The sequence below is a fragment of the Nomascus leucogenys genome, chromosome 2, assembly GCF_006542625.1.
Source record: "Nomascus leucogenys isolate Asia chromosome 2, Asia_NLE_v1, whole genome shotgun sequence".
Classification (NCBI taxonomy): domain Eukaryota; kingdom Metazoa; phylum Chordata; class Mammalia; order Primates; family Hylobatidae; genus Nomascus; species Nomascus leucogenys.
In genome coordinates, this window is record NC_044382.1 from 22,795,151 (window position 1) to 22,812,155 (window position 17,005).

Genomic DNA, 17,005 nt, shown 5'->3' on the forward strand with positions numbered 1-17,005 from the left:
ACACATGGGCTATGCCACATTCTGGTCTTTTCAGAGATGCATCCATTCTGACCAGTTTATTTTTATTTTATTTTATTTATTTACTTATTTTTTTTGAGACAGAGTCTTGCTCTGTCTCCAGGCTGGAGTGCAGTGGCGTGATCTCGGCTCACTGCAACCTCTGCTGCCTAGGTTTAAGCGATTCCCCTGCTTCAGCCTCCCGAGTAGCTGGGACTATAGGCATGCACCACCACGTCCAGCTAGTTTTTTGTGTTTTAGTAGAGACCGGGTTTCACCATGTTGGCTAGGATGGTCTCTATCGGCTGACCTCGTGATCTGCCCACCTCGGCCTCCCAAAGTGCTGAGATTACGGGCATGATCCACCGCGCCCGGCCCATTCTGACCACTTTAAATGCAGCTACCCACTTATGAAAATATCCACCATGACCTTCCAGTTCCTCATTCTTCACTTTCTTGGTTTCCTGGCCTATTTGGTTCCACACTTTGGCTAACAATAGTAACCTGATGCCTCCCCTCCTGGGTGACTATTCTGGGCTATCTTTTTCATCCTTCAGATGCATGTACCATGGCATAGGTAAGAAACACATGGAGGCCATGAAGGGTGAAATAGTCTAGTCCTCTTCTGGTCTAATATCACATTAATAGGGAAAAATGTATTCATTTTTCACATTATCATCACATTGTGATGATACTGGAGCACCCACTGGGGCTGGCTCAGATGATGGTATGTTCTGAACTTAATGCGTATGTCCTCTCCACATTCATGTGTTCATGGCACATATATTTATTAAATACCATTCCATGTCAGGCACTATACTATGCCCTGAGGATACAGTGACTAAAAAAAGACCTAGGGCCAGCATTATGGAGTTTATAGTTATAGTCTATCAAATATCAAGGTAATTACAAAATTAACTGTTTAAACTTGTGAGTATTATGAAGAGCAACTCATTCACTCCTTTTGGAGTTTTACGAGGGTAAGTACCAGTGGGTCTAGTCAAGTTTGGAAGACACAAGAAAGTTTCTCTGAGAAAACAGTAAGTGATGTGAACACTAAATGGGCGGCAGGAATCAACAACTCAGCAAGGGTACGGGCATGAGATCTGGACAAACAAGGGGCCAGGGCAATGATGAGGTGCTTCCCTGCATAGAGGCAGCCTGTGCAAAGACCCTGAGGTGCAAAGTGCTTGGCCCAGTGACCGGAAAGCAAAGAGGATGTGTTAAGAAATGGGGCTGATAAGCAAGATCATGCCTGAATTTTAACTACATTCAAGATACTCTTCTTATTCTAAGAACCTGTGAAGCCCAGGGGAGGGAAGTTAGGGGATCCAATATGCATTTCAATCAATCTGCTGGGGTCTAGAAAACGAATAGGAGGGGACAAAACCGGCAACAGTGAAAGACAATGGTAACTCAGATGGTAACACAGCGGTTGCAGGCTTGGAGAGACGTGGGCAGCTGGAGGGTTCAGGAGGATTTCATCATTGATGAAAATGTGGCATTAGGTAAAAGGTGGTGTCCAGGATGATGCCTGGAGCTTGGGCACACCCATTGCCTTTCACCTGGTCCTTGTGAATCCTAATTCAAGGTTTTTCCTCTGAGGAGGAGGAGGAACAAATGGAACTAAGTGAACAAATTCCAAACAACACAGGCTCTCCCTGTGCCTCAGTGTCTTCATCTATAACATGAAGAAAACAAGAATACTTACTTGGTGAGATTATTTGAAAGACTCCATGAGTGAGTATGTGTCAGCTACTGAGTACAGTGCCCGGCACGCCATGAGCCTGTGTTAAGTTCTTGGTATGCTGGTTAACAGCTTTGGTTCTGGAGGGAGTTATACATAACTTGGAATCCTGGATCTGGCATTTAGTTACTATTTAGGATTGAGCCATTGATATCATTTTAGCTCTAGTTTTTTGTTTTTGTGTCTCTTTTTCTAAATATAAACTATTTTAAGTATCCAAAATATGTCAAATAATGTAACAGGTACCCCTGCAACACTCCCCTCATATTTAGCAAACACTTACTTTGAGCTTCAGACCTATTTTTACAGAGACAAAATGGTATAAGACAGTTCTAGAGAGCCCTTCCTAGTGATTTCCAGTTCTTTCTTTCTCAGAGGTACCCATTATTCTGAAATCAGTGTGCATCTGTCTTACAGCTTATTTTTTTATGCTTTTACTGCATATATAAATGTCCATAAAAATATATAGTACCGCTTTGTATGTTTAAAATTTTCCTATAAATGGTATCATATTGTGACTAAGAAGAATTCAACTCCAGAATGAAAGAATGATTTTAGCATGTGAAACTCTATTACTAGAATCTATAACATAAACAGAATGGAAAAATAACACATGGCCGGGCACAGTGGCTCACGCCTGTAATCCCAGCACTTTGGGAGGCCGAGGCGGGCAGATCACCTGAGGTCAGGAGTTTGAGACCAGCCTGGGCAACATGGCGAAACCCCGTCTCTACTAAAAATAAAAAAATTAGCCAGCCATGGTAGCAAGTGCCTGTAATCCAAGCTACAGGAGGTTGAGGCAGTAGAACTGCTTGAACCCGGGAGGCGGAGGTTGCAGTGAGCTGAGATCGTGCCATTGCACTCCAGCCTGGGCAACAAGAGCGAAACTCCATCTCAAAAAAAAAAGGAAGAAAAATAAATAGCACATGATTACATGATTCTCTGAATATAGTAAAAGCATTTGAGAAAATTCAACATCCATTCATGATAAAAACAAACAAGCAAACTCTTCAACTTGTAAATGTATCTTGCTAGGCGAGAGTTTCTCCACCTCAGCACTGTTAACATTTTGGGCAAAATAATTCTTTGCTTGGGGGACCGTCCTTTGCATTGTTGGATGTTTAACCCAGTAGCACCCTCCTGTTCATGAAAATCAAAAAGTCTCCAGATACTGCCAAATGTCTCCTGGGGACAAAATAGTCCTTGATTGAGAACCACTGTGTTAGGCAAGTTATTTAATCATCCTAAGTGTCAATAGGCCCCCAGTAGGCCTTCAATAAATGCACTCGTGTGATGGTGATGATGGTGCAGATAGTGATAATGGTGATGATGATGACACTGATATTGATGAGGGCAGAAAGATATTGTTGAAATATCCACAAAGATGGTTTTGTTCTCAGGGTTTCTTTCTCCCAGCCCTTCTTCATTCATCATCAAGGCATTCTGCTTCTGCTTCTGCTGTTGTTTTCTCCAGGAGGCATGACATAGAAGAAATAACAGAAACTATGGGAAGGAGGAGTCAATTTCCAGTCCCAGAGAATGGATGGTCTTTTGGGCACAGAAAATAGACTTGGGAGAGGGTGGGCAGAGAGGAAAAGAAGAGATAATAGGAGTACTGCCCAGAGGATGGGGGGTTAGAGAGGTCTAGGATAGAAGGACCAGACATGGTGGGGCTGTGCCAAGAGGAGATGAGGCCTCCCATTCTCCCCGGGGATATCCCTTCAAGGGTCCACTGTCTGCCCTACACTCTTGGGAACCAGGCAAGCTCTGACATGCCATCTATGCTGTTTAAAGGAATGGTGCAAATAATCTACCCTTAAGCCTCCAAAATACCTGATGTTCCAGCCTATGTCCAGCAGGAAAGTCCCCACCTACGATGTCTGGGGCACAGACAGGTCCAACTCTCACTGGACAGCCAGTAGCAGTGCTACTGGCCCCAGACATCGCTGACTACATGTTCACTGCTACTGGCTGTCCAGTGGGAGTTGGACCTATCTGTGCCCCAGACATCATTGGATACCCTGTGGATTGTGACCTATGGGAATACGCCTCCTGGACATCTAGATGGCCCATGATACCCTGGGGAAAGAGGGTGTGTGAAAGAGAAACTCACTATGCTCCCATACCTCACTCTTAGATGGGATACAACAGAACCAGCCCAAGACCTTCTTGTTGCCTTACAATTTTGTAGTAGTTGCATTTTATCATTATTACTAATATTTGATGCTGGGCAAGTGATGTAACTTGCCTGGGTCTCAATTTCCTCTACTGTACGTGAGCCCAAAAGCCACTCAGCTCTAAAATTTTATGATTTTTCTCTCTCTCTTTTTTCATAGATTAACTGTTCTTCATAAATATGCAGTAACTGCTTGAAAAATATTCAGATGTCATCAATTTTCACTCATGAAAGATTGAGATGTAGAAGATAAAATAAAAATGAAAAGTTGGGCTACTTTAACAGACAACATGAATTGACTGCCAGAGTGAACTTGCTTTTAAAATGCTAAATTAATGGCAGTTTTACTCAGTTTTTATTCACTTCCCTTACTTTCATCTGCTATGATTTTTAAAGAGCACCTGCATTGGAGGCCAGACCATACTGGAGTTAAAACAGATCACACAGATTTATACAATTTTGTAAGGTTTTGGGTTAAATGAATATCAGGAATGACAAAATGAGTGATTTTTAGGTAATGGCAGTTGCAAGCACTCTCCCCATTTTAGAGAGAAAGAAACAGAGGCTTTGCAAAGTTAAATAACTCTTCTCATTTAATTATTAACTGGAGAAGCCAGAATTCAAAGCCAGAAGGGTAGGATTTCAAAGTCTACCCTGATAGTTGGAGAACTCATGAGTACAGATTCTGTAAATTTCATTATGTGCGTCATATATATTCTTATGGTCCCACTAATTTGCAGACTTAGGTAAATGGCCAAACACCAAGGCATTTCTTTTTCTTACTTGCCTGATCATTTTCATTCCAACCCCTTCATTTAGAAAACCCATTACCATTGACAAGTGTGAATTGAACGTTAAATTTCATTCATTAGAGAGAATATTTGGACAAAACAGAAGCATGAAACTTTCTAAGAAGTTAATACTTGTGCTGGCACAACTTAGCCACATTCTCCTTAAAAACCTTCTCAGCATAGAGCTAAATTCAAAGGGAATATGTTTAAAAATGAGTCATTCATCTTTCAGGACTAATTTTAAATGGTTAGAAAATGAGAAAGTCTGTGCAAATATGCTATGGGTTATTAAATCCTGGTTTGGACTTCACTGCAAATGGGTGTGGGTAAATATCAGCCACAGAATGATAATTACTCAAGTCTGACGAGCTTCCATATTGCAAAGTTCCCCTTAGAGTGGATTTCCAACCTGAAATATTGTAAAATCAGACTGTTTTGGACTTTCTTTGCCTTGCGGTAAAGCCAGAAACCAAGAAAGAAAAAGATTGACACATTTGTCTATATAACAATTTTAAAATAGGCATGGCACAAGATATCATAAAAATGACTAACAAAGGACAAAATAAGGGGAAAAAGATTAATGACATATGTGGCATATCTAGGGTTAATATCTAAAGAATTTCATCTGAAGAAAAACAACCTGATTGAAAAATGGGCAAGGGGCATAAAGATGTAATTGATAAACGAAAAGGTGAATGACAATCATATGAAAAGATCCTTGAAATCACTGTTAATCCAAGAAATGAAAATTAAAATAAATATATAAAAATTGTTTTGTCTTTCAGACTAATTAAGACTAAAACTGCCCGATACCTGGTGCTAGCGTGGAGTGTAGGGAAACAGACACTCTCAAACACCGCTGATGGAGGGTAATTCTGTAATTTTTATATGATTTTAATTGTGCCCACTGTCTAATTGATCGATACCACTTCAGAAGTTTTTCCCTATGGAAATAGTTAACACACGCTTAAACACACATATCATGAACATTTACTAACACATTAAACATTTAGAAAAACTAAATAGCTATTATTAAGGGTTTGACTACAAGAGTAATAATTCATGGTTATTTTAAGTAAAATACCATGTAGTCATTAAAAATAATTAGTTAGATGTAGGTATACCAGTATGGAAAATGTTCACAACATATTATTGGGCAACAAAAGTCACAAAACACTATCATATCCACTAATGATGATAACAATAATTATTATTCCAAAAATAAAAAGGACATTTAAAAATGCCTGAAAGAATATAAACTGTTAATGCTGTTTGTCTTTTGAAGTTGGGACTAAAGAAAAAATTCACTATGCAGTGTACATTTCTCTGTACTGTTTGACTTTTTGACAATTAGCACGTATTATTCTTTTCTTCAATTAGAAATGGCCAGAAAATATTCTTAAAAGACTTAATGACCAATCTGTCCTCTTTAAAAGGCTTTTGGCATATGCTAGAGCAAGTAAATAGATGTATATTTTAAGAATGATCATTCTATTCCTAACCAATAGCAGTTCAGAATTTCTATATAAGAGGGAACTTGGGGCAGTCATTTGTTTGAAGGCGAGTAATTGAATAATTGAATCTGCTTTAGAAGAGTGCTTTTTAAATAGGATTGAGGAACCCATGATTTAAAAAGACTAAATTTGTTTTAATATTTTGTCATTTAGTTTTTTCTAAGCATCAGTTTACCTATAAACAAAATTTATCCACAAGTAAAGTGGCACGAATGATTCCTGCCTTATTTCCCAGGATAGCCACCATGCAAAGCGAATGAGGTAATGCAGGTAAAAACAATTGTAAACTATAGGACACTTAACAGGTGTGAAGGATTCTGTGACCTTGGACAATTCCCAGGTAATATTATATCAGTATTTCTTCTGAAGAGATATTATTTACTTCAGTATTTTCCCCATGACCCCATATCTCAATTGCATCTGCAGGCAGGTTTGTGGTCTCTGGATTTGCAACAAATCATACATCAATTGTCTGCCAATCTTATGAGACAATAGGCTAATCGGAGGAAAAATTGGGCCAGACAAGTTTCAATTCCTGGAAATTATACTTAAAAGAACAGGGAGTGACATTATCAGTATCAGCTATACAGGAATAAAAACTTTATTGTAACCTCCCAGGTGGTACTGCTGTTAGCATTTTAGTAGGAGCTGTCGCTGACATTAGTCGCCTCCTCTGGATTCTGCAAAAGACAATGACCATCCCAAATGAATCAGATAAAGATGGATTAGAGGAGAACTTTACTGCCAGACAGACTTGGCTTACTAGACATGTTGAGCACGTAATTCATGCAAAGCCAACATTAACCCAACACTCACTTCCAAGTCTTCTCTCTTACTTTCTTTCACTATAGAAATCATAAAAACTAAATACTTCCTCAGTCTTCCTTCCTTGCAGCCAGGGGTGACCACAGATGGTGATCTTCCCAAAAAGTCTAAAGAAAAAAATTCATAAGCTCTGCTATCTTTCCTAATAAATGAGACAGATGAAACAGGCGTATCTCCTTGCTTGCTCTTACCTAGAATGCAGACATGCTATCTGGATCTGTGGAAGTCACCCTGAGACCATGAGGAAAAGGCTGAAAAAATCACAGACATGCCAGCCTGGACGTCACTGAATTGCCTAAGAAGAGCTCTTGCAAATTAGAAAAATAAAATCCTGTTTGGTGAAATCACTGTTAGATAGATGTCTTGATACTTGCTACTGAAACACCTCCCTTATATATTACTTAGCCTTAAGCATCAATTTACTATCTGTAAAATGGAAACAATGCTGCCTACCTTGCAGTGATGCACACACAGATATGTAGCATACATGTATACACATTATATATAATATGTAAAATCTATGACATAGTCACATCCTAACATCACTACTCAAATGACAGTCCTCAGAGAGGTCCTACCTGACTATCTATATAATTAGCATTCCCCATCACTGTAGCCAATTTATTTTTTCACACTGATTTGTATTAATAATAAAATATAATGGCAATTATTTATCTATTTGTTGTCTGGGACTCTTCACTGAAGTAAATCCTTTACAATGCCAGATACTTTGTTGCGTTTACTGCTATGACTCTAGCACCTTAGAATCATTTTTAACACATAATTCACATTGGATATTTATCAACAAATGAATAAACAAAACTATATGTAAAATGCTTAGTATATAAATGCCCTAATAAATGAAAGTTGTTGTCATAAAGTAGAGAGTGATAGTTATTACACAAGCAACATCCACTGGAAGAGACAGAGCTAGAGGGCCGGAGGAGAGATGTGGTCATCTGGACAGCATGAGTAAGCTGATGGGTGAAATGGGATGGGGGCTGGAAGAGAAGAATGGGAAAGCTCTTTTTCTGAATTACTTATTGTCCTTAGTAAAGGGGATCTCTCACACCCAATCCCTCTAGATTGAGACTATCACTCTTTGACTGTTTTGAGGTTCTGTCTTGGAAGGGCCTGAGGCTTACGGTATCATCAACCTAACTTATTGTTAGGTTGTGTGTGTGTGTGTGTGTGTGTGTGTCCTGTTGACTAAAGGCTTACAAAGACAATGAGCTAAAACTTTCATTTTTCAAAAGGAAAAATCACTTGTCAAGCTGAAAAAAAAAGCAAAGAGTTTTAGAAATTATCCAATTATGCTTCCTCTTTTATCAAACGATTAGCAGACCTAATGAGATTAACTTGACCAATGTCATGAGGACCATGGATGACAGTGAACATAGCAGCAAGATTTTCTAAACAATATTGATGACCCACTGGGTGGGAGGTGCTGTGCTAGGCATTTTCCACATACTTGCCCACGTCATGCTTAGGACAACTGCAAAAGGCAGTTTATGATTAACTCTGTTTTAAAGAAGCTTAGAAACAGTGAGCTATTGCAGGTCTCAAAGCTACCTAAGTCAGACACACAGGCGCAGATGTAGGCTGCTCTGACTCCAAATATTCTGCGTGTTATTCTCACACCACATGTCTTCTGCCTAATGTGCTAAAACAATTCAAACTCAATGTCCCTGGGCCATTCTTCAACACACACTCATTTTCACTTTTGTGGGAGATGATCCAAAACTTGATTGCTATGAATTCTTTTATTTATTTTTTAATGTGTGCAGTTCTCTCACATCTTAAAGTGTGCATGTTCAGCTCTGTAGGATTTCTTACAGGCAAACAAACACATATAAATCACCATAATGCTTTAATTCTAACTGAATACCTTTGCCCAACATTACTCCATGGACCAGAACTCATATACTTTTGCACATTTGTATCAGTTAAACATTGTCTACCTACGCCATGTCAGTCTTTCATGAGTATGACCAGTCCACAAGTTCCAACAATGTAGCAGTGCAACAAAACCTAGATATGCATCCTAGAGATCTAACACACACAGGCATAAGGAGATCTAACACACATAGGCATAATGTCTCCTTATGAACATGCACAGATGTTCACAGCAATACCTTTTTTTGCAAGAGTAAACTAATGTAACTTAAATGTACATCAATGTGAATTGTGGTATATACATAACAGAAGAATAATCAGCCATTAAAAAGAATGACCTAGATGTGTATGTACTGATGTGGATAGATCTACAAAATATAGTGTTTACTTAATAAAAACAAGCTACAGAATTAAAATATGATCCCACTTAATTAAAACAATCACAAAACAAAACTATATATTGCTGTATGCACCAGTTAATGTATGTTCATTCCTGTAAAAATATCTGGAAGACACACTCACATTTAACTAGTGTTTAGAGAGCAGGGACTACATTGGGGGATGGGGATGCAAGTGTACAATTCTTCTCTTCTTCTTGATTATGGGAGTTTTATAAGAAGAATGTGTGGCAGTCCCCCCTTATCTGAGGAGGATGCGTTCCAAGATCCCCAGTAGTTGCCTGAAACCATAGACGGTACTGAACTGTACATACACTATGTTATTTTCCTATACGTACATACTTATGATAAAGCTTAATTTTGAAATTACGCACTGTAAGAGATTAACAACATTAATAAAAGAATAATTGCAACAATAGACTGTATTAAAAGTTATATGAATGGGGTGGTCTTTCTCTCTCAAAATATTTTATTGTACTCTACTCACCTATTTTTGGACCATGGTTGATTGTGGGTAACTGAAACTGTGTAAAGAGAAACTTCAGATAAGAGGAGATGACTGTACTTATATATAGTCATATAGTACATAAAAATGACTAAAACCATAAGTATCTCAAGAACAGAGTCCAAAAGCACCCACGTGCCGTGTGTAACTTCAGCAAATTTCCTAACTAATTCTAAGATTAATTTCAAGAGAAATGTCTCAGGTATTGCGGATAGGCAATTACCATTTAGAAAACTCAACAATTTTAAAAATTAGAACATCCACAAAACACACATTTTGATCAACTCCCTACACTGCATTTGCTTAATTCTGAGAAAGTGATGATCACTTTAAGGCCTATTTCCTATAAAAATGACCACCACCTCATCCCAACCACTCTGCAAATATTGAGGCAGTTTATCAATTTGTGAACAGTATCAGAGGGAAGAAATCCAAACTTCATAATTAAGCACATTTCTTCTTGAAAGGGAAACAATTGTGCTCCTTGGGAAGCTGAAATGTATTGAAGGAAGAAGGTGAGACATAGAAATCACTCCCAACGATGTTCAATTATGAGGAAGAAAAAAGGTGTCTCAGTGCTTTCCTTCTTAAGGCGTCTCTGTGGCTTCTGGTTCCAGAAGCTCCACACTATCTCTACCAAATTAAGAAGAACTGGGTTGAGGAGATCAAGGCAGTGAAAGCAAATTGTCCATTCACTCTTGGCTGCCTCAGAAGTCATTACTGAACGTTTTCCACAGCATAATAAATAAAACTGATTGGGTGTGTGGTTAAGAGCATTAAAGAAACCTGGAGTGCCTTTAAAGAGCATTGTGCTAAGAGAGGAGTATTAAAAAGTGAGGCATTTTCTTTCTTCACATTTAAATGTGGTTACTTGGGGGAGAAACCATACTTGAAATGGATAGGAGTAATTTTCCATCATTATGGAAACCTTAAACAACCTCTGACTGCTTGTACCCTCATCTCTTAGCATCCTAGTAAATTGCAGTTATTTGTTCCAAACAAATAGAAAGGCCCATGCAATAATGGAGCAATTTAAGACTGGAGGAATACAACACCTGTAATTCAATTTCATGGCAGCTGGTTTCACAACATGCTCCTCTACCTCTGCTTATGACATGGGGAACTTCCCTCCAAGCGCAACAACGCACCCCTCACTAAACTGAGGGCTCAAGATGATGAGTGGACCTTAAATAGACAGAGACACCCATCATAGGCAAAGTGTAGCTCAGCCTCAGTCCCCCAGGCAGCTCGACATCTACTAGGTTCTCAGGCAAGCAGAGAATTAAACTCTCCCAACTCTGAGGGTGAAACAATGAGGGATTCTAGAAGAAAGAAATGCTTCAGAAAAAAAAATGCCTGCTAGTTATCGTAGTTGATCTCCAATATGCAAGACAATAAAGGAGGAGATGGACACACACACACACACACACATACACATACACACACACACACACATACACACACACACACACACACATACACACACACACGAAAACCTAAAGTGGCCTTTGTAAAAGAACTGAAAATAAAGTAGAAGACTGCTAATAGCAACAGCTGCTTAAAATCTGATCATTGAAAAGAAACCATACGAAGTTCATTAACATTTGCTGATCTCTGCTACCTGATAGAAGCCAGTATTAATATTAACATTAGGCAACTCTGGGTGAGCCCTTACCCCTGTGCTAACCAACTTCAGTGAATTCTCACAGCTCCAAGAATTTAAGACCATTATTATCACTTCCATTTTAGACATAGGAGAAATGAGGCTCAGAGAGGTTACATCACTCACCCAAGGTCACACAGCTGGTAAAAGAAAGGTTAAACCAGGGATTCAAATGCTGGCAGATGATTCAGACCTTGTGCATTCTCCAGTCTCCTGCAACTTGTTGATGTGCCTCAAGAGAAATGCTGCCAAATGCCATCTGAAAACAACTTGACTTTTGCCTAGCATTTATTAAGTGCTATCTCACACATGGTCTTATTAATTTCTTGCATCAACCCTTTCAGTAAGAATGGGTATTGCCCTCATTTTATAGATGAGGACAGTGTGACTCAGATAAGCTAAGGGAAATGCCCAAAGCTTCACAATTGTTAAAGGAAGACACAGAACCTGAACCCAGCACATGAAATCAAAATATGCTTCCTATGTAGTTCTCAGATTGGAGTATATGTTGACATTCAGAATGCTGAAGTCAAGGTGATGTGGTCTCACATTGACTGGGCAGGCATATATTAAAAGGTGTTGTTTCTATTGGATTTGACAAGAGTGTATAGAACATGGGATTTCCAGACGCTTCTCTCAGCATCGAGACACTCCTAAAGGTCTGTGTTTTAATGAGTGTATTCTATTTTAAGAGGTTCACAGGATTTGTAACCTTTTAATGATGATTTTTTAAGTGGCTTAAATCAAAGAAGCAAATTCATGAAGGGAGCATCAGGCAGGGAAATTTTTTTTTTCCTCAAGTCCTACAACCCATATTATTAAACTCAGCTAAGAGATGTAGTGATGCGGCCCCAATCCCTGTTGGACTGAACAAAGGAGGACGAACATGGGAATAAAGATAAAGACAAAAGAGTATATTTGGAAGAAGGGATTGGGGGCTCCTTGCTTCTAGTGAACAAGGGCCCTGAGCTTTTAGAGCCCTTCGTGTTTATTGAGTAAAGGAGATAGGGAGAAGGGAGTGGTTGTCAGCTGCTTGACTCGGTGCAAGCCTGAACAACTGCATTCTCTGCACAGTAGTCTCCAGATGTTCCAGTAGATAACCTCAAGGAGCACAGTACCAGGGAGTGACTGCACTCAGCATACCTTCTGGTGGCAGGCGCAGATGTGAGTTTGCCCACATCCTGCATTCATGATAAACAGTTTGCTGTTTGATCATACAGCCTTCAGTGGAATGCTGAGTTAGTCAGGATCCTCCAGCTTTCATCTCTCTACAATGTAGCAATGGAAAGAATTAAAGTGAGACATAAAAAAGAATCTCCCTTTTTTAAGGCTGCAGGCAGGACCTGAACAATGATTGACATAAGAGGCAAAGACAATACTTAGAAAGGAGCTGGGAGAGGACCAGGATAACAGATCAAGTGCCTCTGATACTGCTGATGTAGGTTGAAGGCTAGGATACAACAGAGGAGGCAGCTTTAAGATGTATGGTTGATGGCAGCATCATGTGCCATGGATGTCTACTTAAGACAAAGAGCAGGATTCTGAAACAAGGTCAAACTTCAGGTATACAGAAATTAGGGAGAATGTTTAGGACCACCACACCTTCAACCCTCCTTGTGTACAGGGCAGAGATGCACCTAACAGACGTCTGAAACTTGCAAAGGTAGGTAAGGGGGACTCTGGCCCCATTCTCTGAAAGTTATCTTCAATAGTCTTCATCCCCCTGTACTCAGGAAGCCACAGACAATTCCAGCACCTACTTCTCTGGCCAGAGAGGGTTGTACAATGCCCCAGGGTTGAATATCCTGGCACCCAGGAGTAATGCTAAATCTATGTTGGCATTCATTTGTACAAATAGCTGGGGCAAGTGGAGAATACATGCAGGGGTTGAATGACCTTTATGTAGCAGAGCTGGGCAAATACACTAGCTGCAGGCCCATCAGCAAAGATGCACTTGTTCTCACCACACAATGTAGGGTAATTGCCTGGGCTCTGGAGTTACAACCCTGGTAGCCAATCTTAGCTCTGTCATGGATTCCCCGTGTACTCTTAGTTCTCCTTGGATGCCCAGCATCCTCATCTATGCAATGAGGAACCTTACTTAGTAGCATTTCTATCTAGAATAAAAACTTAGGGCCAGTTGTGGTGGCTCATGCCTGTAATTTTAACACTTTGGGAGGCCAAGGCTTGAGGTCAGGAGTTCAAGACCAGCCTGGCCAACATGGTGAAACCCTTTCTCTACTAAAAATAAAAAATTAGCCAGTCAAGGTGGTGGGTGCCTGTAATCCCAGCTATTCAGGAGGCTGAGGGAGGAGAATCACTGGAACTCAGGAGGCAGAGGTTGCCGTGAGCTGAGATGATGCACTGCACTCCAACCTAGGTGACAGAGTGAGACTCCAACTCAAAAAAAATTAGTAGGCTAAAGAATTATATAGTACAATATAGAGTATAGTTAGAGCAAAATAATATGTTAGAGTATATTACCAAATCATAATATTTGCTAAACACAAAAGCTAGCCGAACATAGATATCTAAAAAAAGTGTTTTTCTCATCTTTCCTTCTCTTCCTACTTTCATGATATAAAAGAAGATGATGAAGCGTGTTTAAGTCAAAGAAAAATATCCAACTGTCTTAAGGGGAAATGCACTCTAGCCATAAGATCATGGAAAAGCAAAACAGATCTAGAATATATACATATGTTTTTCTAGCTATAGCAATAGGTAACTAAGAGAAAGTAGCCATTGACTTTTGCACGCATCTTCACAAACAGCTTCCAAGGAAATCAGGTTAGGAACAATGAATGTTGTTGAGGTATGAAATATGAACAAAAACTCAACATCTGCAATGATGTGCACCAAAGCATCAACTTTTTGATGCTTCAATTTCAGGTGATTTTTATTTTCCTGATTTTGGAAGGGGTTCATTTTTAATTCAAAAAAAAAGATAAATTATAAAAAAAGTAAAACACTAAACTTTTATTTTTAAAATAAGTCCCTACTGAATGCATCATGACAATAGCAAAGGGGAGAATAAGGAAGACTGGGGTTCTTTCGAGTAATGAATCACCTTTATTGGTCATGGAATTTTGTAAAAGCCACTTTACTCCCTGAGTCTCAGTTTTCTTATCTCTATAATAGGGAGATAAAAATAATTTTTTCTTTATAGGGTGGTTGTGAGGATTAAATAAGGCAATACATGGAATAAAATTAGGACAATAGCTAGTATGAAGTGATTGCTCAAGAAATATTATCATCACTGCTGTTATTGTTCTAGATCAATTTGTAGGCCAGTGAGAGTAACTCTCAAACAAAATATGAAGACTGAGAGAGACTCATACATGGCTTTAGTGACTTTTTGACTCATTTTAATCCTGTAGTTATAACTAGGTAAGTGACATGGGGAGATATCAAATAATTGCTTTGATAAAATTATAAATATCTATTTCAGAACATGTTGATGAAAAGATACTACATTATTCCAGACATGCTGCCAGTGTGTGGAATATATTTTTTGTTTCTTTTTTTCTCAATTCAAGTTAAGAAAGCTTTTTATTGAACAGGTATGATAGGTTGGCTGAAGAGCTGGGCACAGTGGATACAAGCATAAGCTTAGGAACTGCTTTGATGGTGCATAAGTCACTCTTGCCAATACCCACGGTGACAGAAAACCTTTGTCCCTGAATATTAGCATTGATTATTGGAAAGAGTTCAACTTAGTTCACAGCCAAATTCAGGTGACTAAACTGGATAATCAAATGGAGGCCTGCTTTGAATGGAGTTCAGATTTTCTTATGTGCCTCAAAAGAATTCTGAAAGTAATTTTCAAAGGGCTTTTGCAAATAAGCACTAGCAGAGTTGCCAAAATGAGGGCATGGATTGCTAAGGTGACTACTTTGAAGAGGACAGCTTATGATTTCAACACATAAGTCCCGGTGGTTTTATCGGGAATCAGTGTCTTAAAACATTGCCTTGCAGCAGAGACCACATTTTCTGTTCCTTTTATGTCTTCTCGTGCCACTTAGTATAGTTTTGTGCACGCAGTGCAAGCTCAATCAGGCACCTATTCTACTGGCTCTGAAAGATGTTCCCAGGTGGTGACCCATGCCATAGCCCTCCTAATTTCTCTGGATGATACAGGACCTTTTCTTATTTCAGTCTTGCCACACTCAGCTGAAGCACAGCCCATTGCTTTCTGCTGCAATTTTATTTCCTGCTATTCCCACTACTACCTCTGAATGCTTCCTTTGATGCAGGAGCTTGCAGGACTCTTAGGAGAAGCAGTAGCTACAGAGAAACCACTGGACAGTATCCAATTGAGGGCAATGCGAGTCCTCAGCATGACCCAGGTTAGTGGATGGGCAGGAAAAGTCCAGTTAGTGCCATTTGAATGTGAAATCCCAAATATAACCTCAACTAGTAATAAAGATAGGGGCTCTGGGAGGAATGGCTCAGAACTATTTCCAAAGGTAAATATGAACTTCAGAGTTTCTGACAGACACCTGAGATAGAATGATTTCCTAAGCTCAGTAAGGCATCATAGGCTTATAGTGAGTAAAACATGATGATTAAGAAAGAAAATAAGCTCTTAATCAGACAGATTTGGGTTCAAATTCTGACTCTACCCCCTGACTGCTATGTGACTATGCATAGATCATACAACCTCTTGAAGCCTCAGGTTTCTCATCTGTAATATAGGGAATTTAATATTCCTACCTCATTAGATGTTGCAATGATTAAATCCAATAAAGCATTTGATGCGTAGCACTCAACAATTATTTGTAGTTATCATTAGTATTATTAATTAGAAAGTCTTCAGACCGTAACTATTTGCTTAATCCCCTCTATCAACCTGCATGAGTTTTTCATCATATGTACTTACCAAATATCTATGCAGAAAGCTTTTTTCCATACCGAGTACTATTCTGTTTTCATGCAGTTTTTAAAAATTACTTTTCTCAATGAAAATATGCGTTACTCTGTAAAGGCTTGGATTAAAGTAAGGATTTAAAAAGTGATGCCGCGGCAAACCAAAAAGTAAAAAAAAAAAAAAAAAAAAAAATTCACATTTGGTTTCATAAATGCCTTACTTCCCTACTTACTGAAGTGGCTGATAACTCTGGCTCTTAATTGCTGTCCAATGGAGATTAAGCCTTGCCATGTGATGGTAGGATGGCAACACACAGCATGGCTAATTGGATTTTTAATCTTCACTAGTCTTTAGCAATGAATACACACTATGTTTGTTTGTTGGCTGAAATGTTAAATTGCCGGCCAATTAAATGCCAAAGGGAGCAACTGGTTACCTGGATATTTACAATGATTCATACTTCATTTTCATGAAACATTTAAAATTATTTCCCATCTAAAATATAAAAATTGAAGCTACAGTTGAATTAAAATGAGAAATGTAAATACTCATCAGTCAAGCAAGATTATTTTTAAAGACTAATTTAAATGTAATTGCTCAAAAATTAAAATAAAATATACAGAATA